The sequence below is a fragment of the Hibiscus syriacus genome, unplaced genomic scaffold (genome assembly GCF_006381635.1).
Source record: "Hibiscus syriacus cultivar Baekdansim isolate YM2019G1 unplaced genomic scaffold, ASM638163v2 tig00006222_pilon, whole genome shotgun sequence".
Classification (NCBI taxonomy): domain Eukaryota; kingdom Viridiplantae; phylum Streptophyta; class Magnoliopsida; order Malvales; family Malvaceae; genus Hibiscus; species Hibiscus syriacus.
The window spans coordinates 11977-25622 of NW_024062088.1; the positions used below are offsets into that span (position 1 = coordinate 11977).

Here is a 13646-nt window from a genome sequence, read left to right on the forward strand (position 1 = left end):
GTACTCTTGGTATCGATACTACCTTCCCAGGTGTCGATACCCCATGAAGCATTTATATTCTGCCTTATGGTATCGATACTCATTTAACCAGTATCGATACCCATACCTTAATAATCACTTATTTTCTCTTTGAAGTATCGATACTAAATGAATAGTACCGTTACTCCTAGCTCAGAATACACTTTTTTAACCTGAAAATCTTACCAAACTCATTTAATTCTTCTTCCAAACCTCCTTTTTAACCCTTGAGACTTAACTATACTTTCAAATCTTCTTATATCCATATAACACATTCATCTTCAATAACTCATCATAATTCTTGAAACTAAAAATCTTACCAAATTTCCAACATGTTCTTAATTCAATTCTATCACTTCTAACTTCTTAATTATACCATTGACAAGTAAATTTCACCTTCAAAATCCATTTACAACTTCTATTTCAATATTCACTCAAAAATTCATTTTACAAAATCTCTTATAACTTGTTCATCCTTAAGTTTTAAGCCACTTTAAATCTTCCCTTACTCTTTCTTACCACTCAAGAATCAAAACCAGCTTAAACATGAAAGAAAACCTTAACTTGAGACCAACTTACCTTATTCATAGTGTCACGGGAAGATAAGAGGAAGAAGATAACTGCTCAACTCTCTAGACTTTTTTCCCCATTTTTCTTCCTAATACCCACGTGTTTATACCCCATAAAAAAAATAAAAAATCTTTCTTATGAAAATACCAGTTTACCCCTTATTTGATTTAATATTTACCAAACAATTCCTCACAAAATATTCCCAATTAAATTTATGAACTTTTAACTTATTTCGAATTGAGCAGAAAGCTTTCAAAATTTACATTTTAGTCACTAGCCCTGTTTTGGGATGTTAATAGACTTGTAAGACCTTACTGCATGCTCCTCTTGTTTGCATAGAGTAAGTATTTACCGCATGTCCTTATGCTATATGTATAAGGCCCTTACAGGGTGTACAGGTGGGTGTATGGTTCTGGGGAACTTACACACTCTGGTGATTGAATGGGGGTAGTGTTCATATTTTTAAAACATGTTTGATGTACTGATTTTTAATAAAGTATTCTATCTATATGTTTTTATACACCTTAAGGATCACACTGGGCTTTTTAGCTCATTCTGTAAATTTTAACCTTTTCAGATAGTGGTAGACCATAGGCTAGCAGACTTGGCATCAAGAGGACCGACTACTCCTATTTTTGTACCATTGTATATCTCTATATGCCTTTTTGTTATACTTTGATGCCACGTGTTTTTGCAGCCGTCTCAATATATCTGTATTACTAGTATTTGTTCCATATATGTTCTATACGATTTTCTGATATATGTAAACATATATTTACCATACAAATCTTATTATGGCTAATTTTCATATTATAATGTTATATGGATTTTAACATTGTTTTAAATATGAAAAGAGTTTTTGAATACGATATGTAACCGCTTAACGTCTAGGCCGGGTCAAAGGGGTTACAAATACTTAGTTAGGGATGGGTATGAGTCGGGTTGGGTCTGATTTTCGGTCCACCTGACCTAACTCAAAAATTTTAAATTCCCCACCTGACCCAACCTGAAATAATATATTTATTAAAATTTTTTATTTAATAAAAATAGGTTTTAGTTGAAAGAAAATAATATATATAGGGGTATTATTACAATTATCTCTAAATATATAAGGTAAAATTACAATTGTTTTGAGTCGGGTCGGGTCGGGGATTTTTCACCCTAAACCCGAACCCGACCTATTTTTTATAAAAAAATTCGACCCGATTGAGTCGAGTCAGGTTAGAACCTGTCAGGTTTGGATCTCATGCCCCTTATACTTGGTCCATATTATATAGGGTAAACTACACAAATGATCAATAATGTTTGAGTAAGTTTTCGTTTTTTTACTAAAGTTTCAAAAGTAACATATTGGTCACTAATGTTATCAATTTGTAATAAAATGGTGACTAACTTTATCGATTTGTAACAAAATTATCAATCAACCATCATCTTTGTTGAATTGATGATGTGGCAATGTTAATAAAAGATTAATATTTATTTTTACCCCGAAACTATTGCTAAAACATCAATAGGTCCTTAAACAAGATTTTATATCTAATTACTAAAAAAATTAATTTTTTCCAAATACCCACCACCACCTTATTCCTCCTCTCCCCTCCCTCCTCTCCCCTCCCCCATCATCAGCTCCCACCGTATACCTTCCATCAATGACTTTTCTCTTAAATGAGTTTTGTTTTTTTTTTCTCAATTATATATATATTTTTTCAGATCTCCAAACTATCTCAAATATCATGCCAATCTTCGGGATAGAGCAAGAAAGTGAGAAACCCTACTTCTTAGACGGATCTGTAAAGAGTTTACAAAAGGATTTTCTTACTATTCTGTTGTATAATCATTATCCAACATTACTAAGTTAATCTATGTTAAGAATTAAAGTAGGCATTGAAGTAGTAGGAGTGAAGCCAAAAAGTAGTGTTATTCTAATCAAGAGGAAATAAAGTAAAGAAGTAAAAGAAAACAAGCCAACTAGTGGCTGATACATTTGATAGGGTTAAATATCAAAGTCTGGCAAGCTGCTGAATGTTGATGGGAAAAACAACGGAATGGTCGCCACTGAAAGCCTTCCGTGCCATTAAGATGTTGACCTTCTCAGGGATGGAATGCATCCCAAAACATATATTCATCCCTGTTGTTGCAGGGTGTTTGCAAGGGAAGGCACGTTATTTGGCCTCTGTTCCGCCCAATGCCGCAACACCCTTTGTTCACCACCCTAAATCCATACGTTGTAGGATGGGCTATCATATCTCCCAAAATGTGAGCCACGTCCACGTAGATAAATCTGGCTCCCCGCAGGTTACTATTAAACTCATTCAACATCTTCTTAACGTTGGCATTGAAAGGTACCATCAGCTTGTTCACTTCTTCCGAGCAGCGTCCCGAATTGCTTGTGCTCTAATGCTTGGAATACACCCCATTCTTCCCAACCCTGTTACCACAAACTTACGTGCCCCAATTGTAAAGTGTCTGCGCATAAGTAAATTTCGAATTTAACATCAAATATTACCATCAGATTGTGGATGAAGTGGTTAACATACCATGAGTTGCTGAGTGTATTTCTGAACCAGGTGATCAGCATATTGTTGACCATTGTACTGATTTCGGGTGGGGTAATTTGGCATCAGTTAGTTGTTGAGGTAATCATTGCTTCCTATTCCAACAAAGAAAATGCATTTAGCCAGTGCTTCTGCTACATGGATTGCACCCCGATTGACCATTATCTGATCCAACGTCATCTGGAAATTTCGAATCTGTTGATCAAATGGTATTCGACCCGCCTGAACAAACCCAATTCCACAAAAATCAAAATAATATATATATATATAGAGAGAGAGATATTTAGTCTGTCTTCATTTATTATCTGACTGCATGTAATTTTGCACCATACTGCAAGCTCTATATTTACAAAAAAAAGATGGTAGACATTAGAGGTTTCTACAGATTTGGATAAACAAATGATAGATGTAAGACTTGTAATAATTGTCTAGCATTACATATCACGTGAAATAAATTTAACTGCCTAACATTACATATCACGTGAAATAAATTATCTTAATTTGGAAAAAATATATATAATCACGTGCATGTATAGGAGAAATGCTTACAAAGTTTCCTCCGGTTTCGTCGAGTATACCAGAAGCCGCGGAGGCGTAGTTGACGCCATGAAGAACCCGGTCACCAAAAGCTTCAGAAAACGCAGGAATCAATGGAAGCCCTAGCATCTGAGCTGCATGTTCGCAGACATTCATTATTAGGCTACATTACAATCGGGTTTAAATGGGAGGGAGACATAAAAAAAAGTGTGTTTACTGACAGACCAACTCCGTCAACCATGGTATAGCCATTGGAGAAACGACCAGTAGGGCCGCCATTGAAGTCAATCCCATAAGGTAAATAGTTAGCCTTCGCAAAAGAAGGAAGGGCATTGTTGTTGCCATTGTCGATGAGAGAATCTCCAAATATGAACATGGCAGGCACATTTCTCTTCTATTCCCGGCCCTCGTGTAAAAAAGGGTTTGGTCCTTTCCCTAAAACCGCATCGCTCAACGCGGCACTTAGGCAAAGGACGAGGCAATACGTCCACAACGCCATTGCCGAGCTTGAAGCTTTTATATGAAGAAACTTGCAGATCAGAAAGGGGATGAGTTGAGTGAGTGCTATGGGAGTAGTGGTGAAGGTGTTAAATAAGAGAGGTAAGGTTGGTGGTTGGAAAAGCGGTAAATGACTTCATCTGTTTCGTGCACTCTACAGTAATTACTTTATTTCTCGTAAACCCAGGCCAACATCCCCAACCATTCCTTTACTTCCATTTTGGAATGTGCACGACCAAGTCAGTTTTGCCTCTTTTGAATTATTTTCAATTTATTTTAAATTCTTAATAAATTCTATTTTAAATTTAGTACAATATGATATAAAACAATTTTTTTTATAAATTTAATATATATAAATAAACATTATAATAATTATCTTGGATCAAATTGGATACAGAATTTTCTATCTTAAATATGACACTGACTTCTTCATTTACATAACTTATGTCCAACCCCTAAACTTAAGTTAACTTTTTTTTTATCAAATCAAATCAAAATTTATCAGGTTCAAATAATTTCATCCCATTCACGGCATTGACATTGCTATGAGTCCATGGATTGCAATATACAGGGTGGGTTTGGATCGGCTTTATGAACGTATAGTTAAACAGACTGAAAATACCCGATCTGTATATTTTGATTTATTTTGGAATTGTGGGAGCTCCCCGACTATAAACTATTTTTACATGGATTTTATTTTATATTTTATTGCAAGTATTTACACACTATGATAAAGGAAATTTGTTGGTTAGCCACTCCGGTGGTTTTGTGTGCCACTCTCAATGGTCGACTGTGTGTCGTATTGGTGTAGGGTGTTACACGACTCGAGTTCGAGAAAACTATAATTATAAATATTCTTATACTCAACTCGATTGAAGTTCAAACTAGGTTCAAGAGCGAACTCGAATTCAAACCTGAATCATAAGTAAATGAAAGCTTTACATTGTATTAAAAAACATACACATGTTAATATTATTAATGTTTTAATTTAAAGAAAATAAAATTTAATAAACTATTTTTTTAATTGTTTGTGACTTTTTCAAGTCGGTATCAAATAGTTTACTTTGACTCGTTGAGAATTCAAATCAATTTGAACTCAAATTTTGAGTTCATTCGACTAAAATATTAGCCAACCTTTAATCGAATCAAACTCAATAGTTTGCAATTTATCTCATTTCGTTTATAGCCATAATAATAATGCCCCATTAATGGACAGCTTTGACAAATCCAATTAAATCCATTAATCAATTTGTAAACAATTTTTGTGGTTGGACAAACCCATGTCTTCACTCCTATTTAACTGCATTTGGGTTTAGTACGGTATTGGATTAATATAGGTAGAGGTCACATTGAAAAGTTAAGGCCCAATTAAAACCTAAAAATTAATTTACGACCCAATAACAAACCTAAATATTAATTTACGACCCAATAATAAACCTATTAAAATTAATTTAAAGAAATACACTTCAATTAAATTGGTAATATTTTAAACATACCATGCAAAATTAATTTTGTAAATACAGCGAGGGTTTAAGTGGAAGCGGGAGTGAGGAGGAAGTTGAATCACGAATTATTCATTTGGCGTCTCAACGAAATTGCATGAGACAATGAATTTCACATGCAGACGGACCAATCAATGCGTCTTTATTTCTCACTGCATTGCTTCGTCATCCTCTTAAGATCGTTGGATTTACGCTTTCTGTATGCCGCCTTCTAAACCTTTACAGCTGTAATTTGCATTCTCATAATTCCGAATTATAACTTTATTGTCTAAAATCATAAATTTAGATTTAATGGGAAATAAAGATTTTAAAATCATTATACATATTTAGTAATTACAACAAATAGTTGTCTTGCTGTCACTATTGGTATATACGATGCTTGGATGCTTGGGGAAACTGCAGAAGCAAGAGAGAAGAGAGGTTTGGTTCTCCGTTAAAGTTTAGTTTAGGCATCGACGGAGAAAAGGGCAGTGTCGGCGTTAGGCCTTGCTGCATTAATCACGGTAGGGATTGTGGTTGGAGGAGGAGAAGTGAGTTACGATGGCAGATCGTTGATAATTCACCGACAACGAAAGCTTTTGTTCTCTGCTTCTATACATTATCCTCGAAGCACTCCTGAGGTACATTTTGTTCCATTTCCTTCTTAGATTAGCTCTTTCAAGTTTTTTTTAGGAGCACAATGAATTCATAAACGTTTAGAGATTCAATAAAGACTAGTGAAATTGAGTTGACCTCTTCTGATCTCATTAAGCTTTCTTCGTTGAATTGCCAAACAACTTTCTGAGAGATCTTACTGGAACCAGTCCATTACTTCACTGTTCTCATAGATTTTTTATTACAAATATATTTAAAAATTTCAAGTTGTTGCAGATGTGGGCAGGATTAATAGCGAAAGCTAAGGAGGGAGGAATAGATGTGATACAAACATACGTGTTTTGGAACCTACATGAGCCTGTAAAAGGCCAGGTGTTTTTTTTCCTTATATCAAACCCTCTGTTTTTAGTTTCCATTACGATTTGGTCATTAGATAATAACATAGTTGTGTAATTTGCAGTATGATTTCAGTGGAAGAGCGGACATTGTTAGATTCATTAAGGAAATCCAAGCACAAGGCTTAGATGCAAGTCTCAGGATCGGTCCCTTCATCGAGCTGAATGGAATTACGGGTAAACACCTACTTATTTTTCTTTATATTCTTGACCATGGATTTACCTGAGTAGCTCTCGGTTGTATTTGTGTTTGTTTGTTTATTTTTAAAGTTTTTCATGTTCGGTTCATATTTGTTTAAATTTAATATAATGTTTGTTTCGTTTTTTTTTTGAAAATATTCGTGTTCATTTTGTTTAGTGTTAGCAAACATATTTGTTTATATGTTCAATAAATGATGAAATTACACTACTAGTCTATAAGCTCATTAGGGTTCAAAGTTTGAACCCAAAATTCACATTATGTTTAATTTAATCCTTATCTTTACAAATATTTAATCCATGTCTTCACAATTTAAACATAAATAAATTAAATACACCTCTATTTATATTTCTTCATTTAATAAATGAACATAAAAAATTTATCCGAACTCATTTATTTGACTTAATAAATAAACATAATAAAACATTATATAAACGATTTCGAACAATTCATGAAAGGCTATATTCATTTATTCTAGACGTAGACTAGGATAAAGGCATGGGAGACCGTGTCTCATGGTTGGTGGCCTCATGCCATGTGAGTATCCCATCCCATGTGGATCGAGCCGCAATTTGTGATGCGCTAGATTAAATGGTACGTATTCTTAGGTCCATCGATGTTTGAGCCTCTTTCGCCTGTTGGTTTTAGTCAAGAGCCTGGCCGACTGGCTTTTGGCGAAGGGTAAGTCTTGGGCTAGATCTGTTGTTTGGATGTTAAATTTTGCAGGGGATTAACTTTCTGGTTGCATGACATCCCGGGCATTGTTTACAGATGTGACAATGAAGCTTTTAAGGTGCATTATTTCTTAATTATGGCTCATAAAGTTTATTCACACTTTTTCATACATTGGTTGATGCACTATTCATGTACGGCGTACAGATGCATATGCAGAATTTCACCACAAAAATAGTAAACATGATGAAATCCCAAAGCCTAAATGCTTCGCAAGGCGGTCCATTCAAAGGGCTAAACAGAAAAAAGGGGTTCAGATCGTAGTTCTGGGTTTAATTATGGTTAAAATAAAATGTAGATTGAGAATGAGTACCAATTAGTGGAAGACGCATTCCATGAGAAAGGACCTCCGTCTGTGAAATGGGCAGCTCAAATGGCCGTTGAACTTCAAACTGGGGTTCCCTGGATGATGTGCAAACAATATGATGCTCCTGATCCAATCGTAATTTACTCTCCTTCACCATTTTCTTTTTAACTCCATATCATTAAAAATATATTATTATTATTATTATTATTTTATACACTTGATTTGTGTGTAGATCAACACTTGCAATGGGATGAAATGTGGGGAGTAATTTCCAGGGCCTAATTCACCCAACAAGCCATGGCTTTGGACAGAAAATTGGACTACTCAGTATGTTGTTATTGCATCTGCTACTATTTGATATATTCATAATATATAATCATACTTCCTTGTATCGTGTGTATATAATTACATATTTTACCGTAACATTTCTTGTTTCAATTCTCAGTATCATGGTGGAACAAATTTTGGGAGAACAGCCTCAGCATTCACAACGACAAGTTACTATGATGATGTCCTCCTGGACGAGTATGGTATGTCTTAAACTTCTGATAAGTTCTCTTGTATACAAATACTTAAAAAGGTATATAAATTATAAAAATCCATCTAATAAGCTCACACGGTTGATGTAGGTTTTATTAGGTAGCCAAAATGGGGGCATTTGTGACGAACACTTACCATCTTTGAATCTTGAATATCATAATTCATTTTAAAGAGGAATTATTCGGTTGTTGATTATGATGTTTAATTTCAGCTTTCAGCATGAATCATCAAACAGTAAAGCAGTGCTTAAGGTGCAGTCGGCTGGGCATGTTTTGCATGCATTTGTCAATGGTGTTTTAGTTTGTATGTCTACAATTTCTACTGTAATTTGCGAGCAGATGAATTAAAAAACTTTACCAATAAGTACCGTTGGCTGTCTTGTTTTATCATTCAGTAAATAAGCATTAAGTGGGATGTTAATCTGTTAGGATCCGCACATGGAGATCATAAGAGGCCAAACTTCAGGCTAGAGAACACAATTCCATTAACCAATGGCAGTAATAACATCTCCCTTTTAATTGTCACCGTTGGTTTACGGGTAAGCCTTTTATCTTTTATATCTCGATTCATTATCATTTATGTTTCACATGACACATAAAAACTTTATAAAATATGAGTTGGACAAATAAATATCTTAGTTGAAGATTCTAAAGATCAAATTAAACAACAAAAATACCAAAATATTAATGATATATAATTTTAAGGGACGTTAAAATATCATTTAATCTAAAAATATTAATGATAAAATTGAAATTGAAATAACAATGTTATTTAAATTTTATATGATAAAACTTAACTTTATAAAAATGCTACTCGAAAACATTTGAGTTTAAAATTTAAGGTTATGATAATAAATGGTTAACTTTTGTTATCAACTTTTGATTTAAAGGATTCAGGAGCCTATCTAGAGAGAAGGGTAGCAGGGTTGCGGAGGGTAAAGATTCATGACATACTGTCGCAACCGTCTTTCGGTTGGGCCCCAGAATTGGGCTTCGACTTGAAAAATGTGGATTGGAGTCGCCACCGATTATTTATTTAAAAATAAATAGGTTAATCGGGTACCTTATTTCTTACCTTATCTGCGTTTTACCAAAGATATGTCGGATTCGGGAGTCGGTTACAGTCAAGGAAGGGTTAGCACCCTTGAACTGCCCTTTCGGTACTCTATAATTGCCAATTGTCTTAATTAAGAGAGATATAAGTTTAAATTAGAAGGTAAAATATCGATCCGAATTACTTACCGTAGATTGATTCGAAAGTTGTACCATTTAAAAGTGAATGTGTCAGAGTGAATAAAACGAATAACATAAAGAAAATAAAATAAAGAGGAAAAAGAATACGACAAGATAAAAAGAGCAAAGACAATATGTACATAAATAAATAAATAAACAAGCATAAGCAAATAGATCAAAGATAAAGGAAATAAAAAAGGGAAAAGTGAATAAATAAATAGATAAGATAAAGAAGAAAAGCAAAGAAATAATAATAATATATTTTATATACATAAGTAGTTTAGAAAAAAAATGATATTAGTTATAAATATACAAATATATAATGACTTATAAAAATAATAAAAATAATCAAGTGACAAATAACTAAAGTATATAGTAATAAAATATTAAAGTACATATAGATAATAATAAAAAATAGTAGTAATATAGAATATAAACATATATATATATATATTAAAATACCAAATGGTATAGATCAAGAAAAAAAAAATAAATAAGAAAATAAATAATAAAACTATATAATTAAATATAAATGCTAATAAACAACATTTAAAATAAGAAAGAAAAAAAAACATGGGGACCGAATTGAATGAATACAGAGTTGGGGATCAATTTTAAGAGAGGTTAGGGCGATAATGGAATAATTAAAATAATAGGGGTCCAAAAAGGGATTTACCCTTAAATACGTAAAAACATGCGGGTCAGAAGACTGGGTCGGGTCAACACGCGGGTTAACTGGTCGGGTATGGGTTGTGTATAAAAGCCAAAAATTTGTTTAAAAATTCATTTTCTATTCTTCCCTAGCCGAGTCACTCCCTCCCTCTCAACATTTCTCTCGTCTGGTCTTTAAAAATAAGAACATGGCTGGGTTCTCGCATGAACCCAGATTCTGGCCACCTTAGCACCGCCTCACCGCCGCCGTTCATCGGCGGCAAAACCTTATTTTTTTGACCATTCGAAAGATCGTTTTACCCTCGTTTCAAAAATCAAAGTCTTTTCTAAATCAGGCCTCGGGGAACCGTGGATCTAAGGGAGAAGATCTTCGGTTTACCCCTTATGTTCATCGGCCAAAACGTTTCCTTTGGTGGTTTTCCGAATCAAGAATAACAAAACGAACGCATGCAAGTATCAAAACGAAAAAAAAGGTTGATTACATGTTTATTTATACTGTAAAAAAATATTTTAAAATTACATTTTTGAATCCTAATGGAACTCTAATGCTGGATTGTTGCTTTGGTTGATGATGATGGTTGTGACTCTTGCGTCGGAGGACTCGGGGACTGTTAGAGAGGCGTGAAAGCTACGGTGTCCTCGAGCGGCTAGAAATAAGGGATGCGACACTGCTGGTGAGGGGGCGTGCTAGGGTTTGAAAGCATCAGAAACGAACTGTTGGGCCTGGGTCACTTGGGTCATTTTTATTTACGTGTAATGGGCCTACAAATATGATAAAACAATTAGTAAATATATATATATATATATATATATATATATATATATACACACGTTAAATAATCATATATAAATGTGTGACGAAATTATGTGTCTACAACTGCCCCTCTTTGCTTATTATCGTGTAACAAAAATAGAGCAAATATAAAGAGACACAAATTTCGGTCATATCGAATGTCCTCTGTCATAGAGTTGAAATCCGATATTGAAATTGGTTTATCGATATGAATCATGAAATGACTCCCTTGTCGTGAGGCTGAGTCAAAACTGAGCACGAAATCCTTCATTGTGAAGTTGAAATTAGACTCCGAGCTTTTGGCAAGTGGCCTCTGAATCATCTTCTGGTTCAAGGTACTTTGTCGTGAAGGTGACCCTTGGCCTGAAGACTGTGGTGTTGTTATAGATGACTCCTTCGTCGCGAAGTTGGGTCAATCTGTTTATGAAGTTGGAATTGTATATGGCTCATTCATCGTGAAGTTGAGCCTGAGAATTGGATTTCCTTCGTTGTGAAGTTGAAATCCAAGTATTGTTCTGAGTCCAATATCCTTCGCTATGAAGTTGAAATTGGTTCTGGAAATGGGAAATTGTATATTGACAACCAGTGGTCCCTTCGTCGTGAAGTGAACTTGTGCTGTCTCGAGTCCAATATCCTTCACTGTGAAGTTGAAATTGGCTCTGAAATTGGGAAATTGTTTGTTGACAACCAGCCGTCCCTTCGTTGTGAAGTTTGAACTTGTGTTGTCTCGAGTCCAATATCTTTCGCTGTGAAGTTGAAATTGGCTCTAAAACTGGGAAATTATTTGTTGACAACCAGTCGTCCCTTCGTTGTGAAGTTGAACTTGTGTTGCCTCGAGCCCAATATCCTTCGCTGTGAAGTTGAAATTGGCTCTAAAACTGGGAAATTGTTTGTTGACAACCAGCGGTCCCTTCATCGTGAAGTTGAACTTGTGTTGCCTCAAGCCCAATATCCTTCGCTGTGAAGTTGAAATTGGCTCTGAAATTGAGAAGTTGTTTGTTGACAACCATCGGTCCCTTCGTCGTGAAGTTGAACTTGTGTTGTCTCGCTTCGAACTAGATATCCTTCGTCGTGAAGTTGAAATCTACCTTCGATCAAGTTGTGTTGCTTCGAGAGAAACTGTCTCAAGGGAGACAAAATTTGTTTCCAAAAGAAACTGTCTCAAGGGAGACAAAACTTAGTTCCAAAAGAAACTATCTCAAGGGAGACAGAATTTGTTTTAAGGAAAACATATTCAAAGATTTTTTTGTTTCAAGAGAGACAAAACTTTGTTCTAAAAGAAACTGTCTCAAGGGAGACGAAATTAGTTTAATGTAAAACATATTCAAAGATTTTGTTTCAAGGGAAACTGTTTTCAAAGTTTATGTCTCAAGAGAAACTGTCTCAAGGGAGACAAAATTTGTTTCAAGGGAAACTATCTCAAGAGAGACAAAATTCATTTCAAGGGAAATGTTTTCAATGTTTATGTTTCAAGAGAAAATGTCTCAAGGGAGACAAAATTTTGTTTCAAGGGAAACTATCTCAAGAGAGAAAAAAAAATTCATTTCAAGGGAAATGTTTTCAATGTTTATGTTTCAAGAGAAACTGTCTCAAGGGAGAAAAATTTTTCTGTTTCGAGGGAAACTATCTTAAGCAAGATAAAATCTTCTTTAAAAACAGTCTTGAGTGAAATAAATCTTCTTTCGAGTAAAACAGTCTCAAGTGAGACAAAGTCTGTTTTAAGAAAAGTAATCTCAAGTGAGATAATCATCTGCATTAAATGAGACTGTCTCAAGCGAGACAAAATTTATATTGGAAATGTTGAATCTGAAGATGAATGTCGATCTTTCAATCTGTCGAGTTGGCTTTTAATCCCATCTTCTCCTGAAAGATCTGTAAAATGTATTTGGATGTAACTATCCTGATGATGGATGTTTTATATATGCCAAGATGAAATTTATTCGATGTTGAATTTGTCCTCAAGAGAGGAAAAATCAAGGTCTTTATTGCACATGATGATGAATGCAAATATACAAATTTCATGCGTCATGTATGTACGTGTTGATGTATATGTTGAGATGTGAGGGGAATGGTTGCGTGTGCAGTCCTCATTCTATCTCTGACTCAATTTGTCTTCATTTCTACCAGGGTGTATTCTTGTAGACCTCAAGAGAATTTTTCCTTCCCCTATCAAATTTTACCCCCAAAAATGGCTTCTTTTGCCTCAGTTTCGATCTTGAGCTTCGGAGCGATATTTGTTGAATTCCAAGATATGCTTCCAGAGAACTTATCTTGTTTGAAAATGCTTTTCTTCATTCGAATTTTCAAAATTTTGAAAAATATCAAAAGGAATCTTTGAAAACGTTACTTCCTTCTAGGTTTCACAATTGAAGCAAATCATAAAACATGAGTTCATTGGATATCAAAAGAATCAAACACTCTTTTAATCTTTGATAGCTACAAATCTTTGACAAATATCAAGATCAAAAAGTTGGTTTAGAGGTGGGTTTGTTTCATCGATTT

At 34.4% G+C, this 13646-nt stretch overlaps 2 pseudogenes; one reads left to right on the plus strand and one right to left on the minus strand.

Annotated features, from left to right (window-relative positions):
• Positions 1–2572: 2572 nt before the first annotated feature.
• LOC120200588 lies at positions 2573–4221 on the minus strand (annotated as a pseudogene).
• LOC120200591 lies at positions 4201–8214 on the plus strand (annotated as a pseudogene).
• Positions 8215–13646: the final 5432 nt, after the last annotated feature.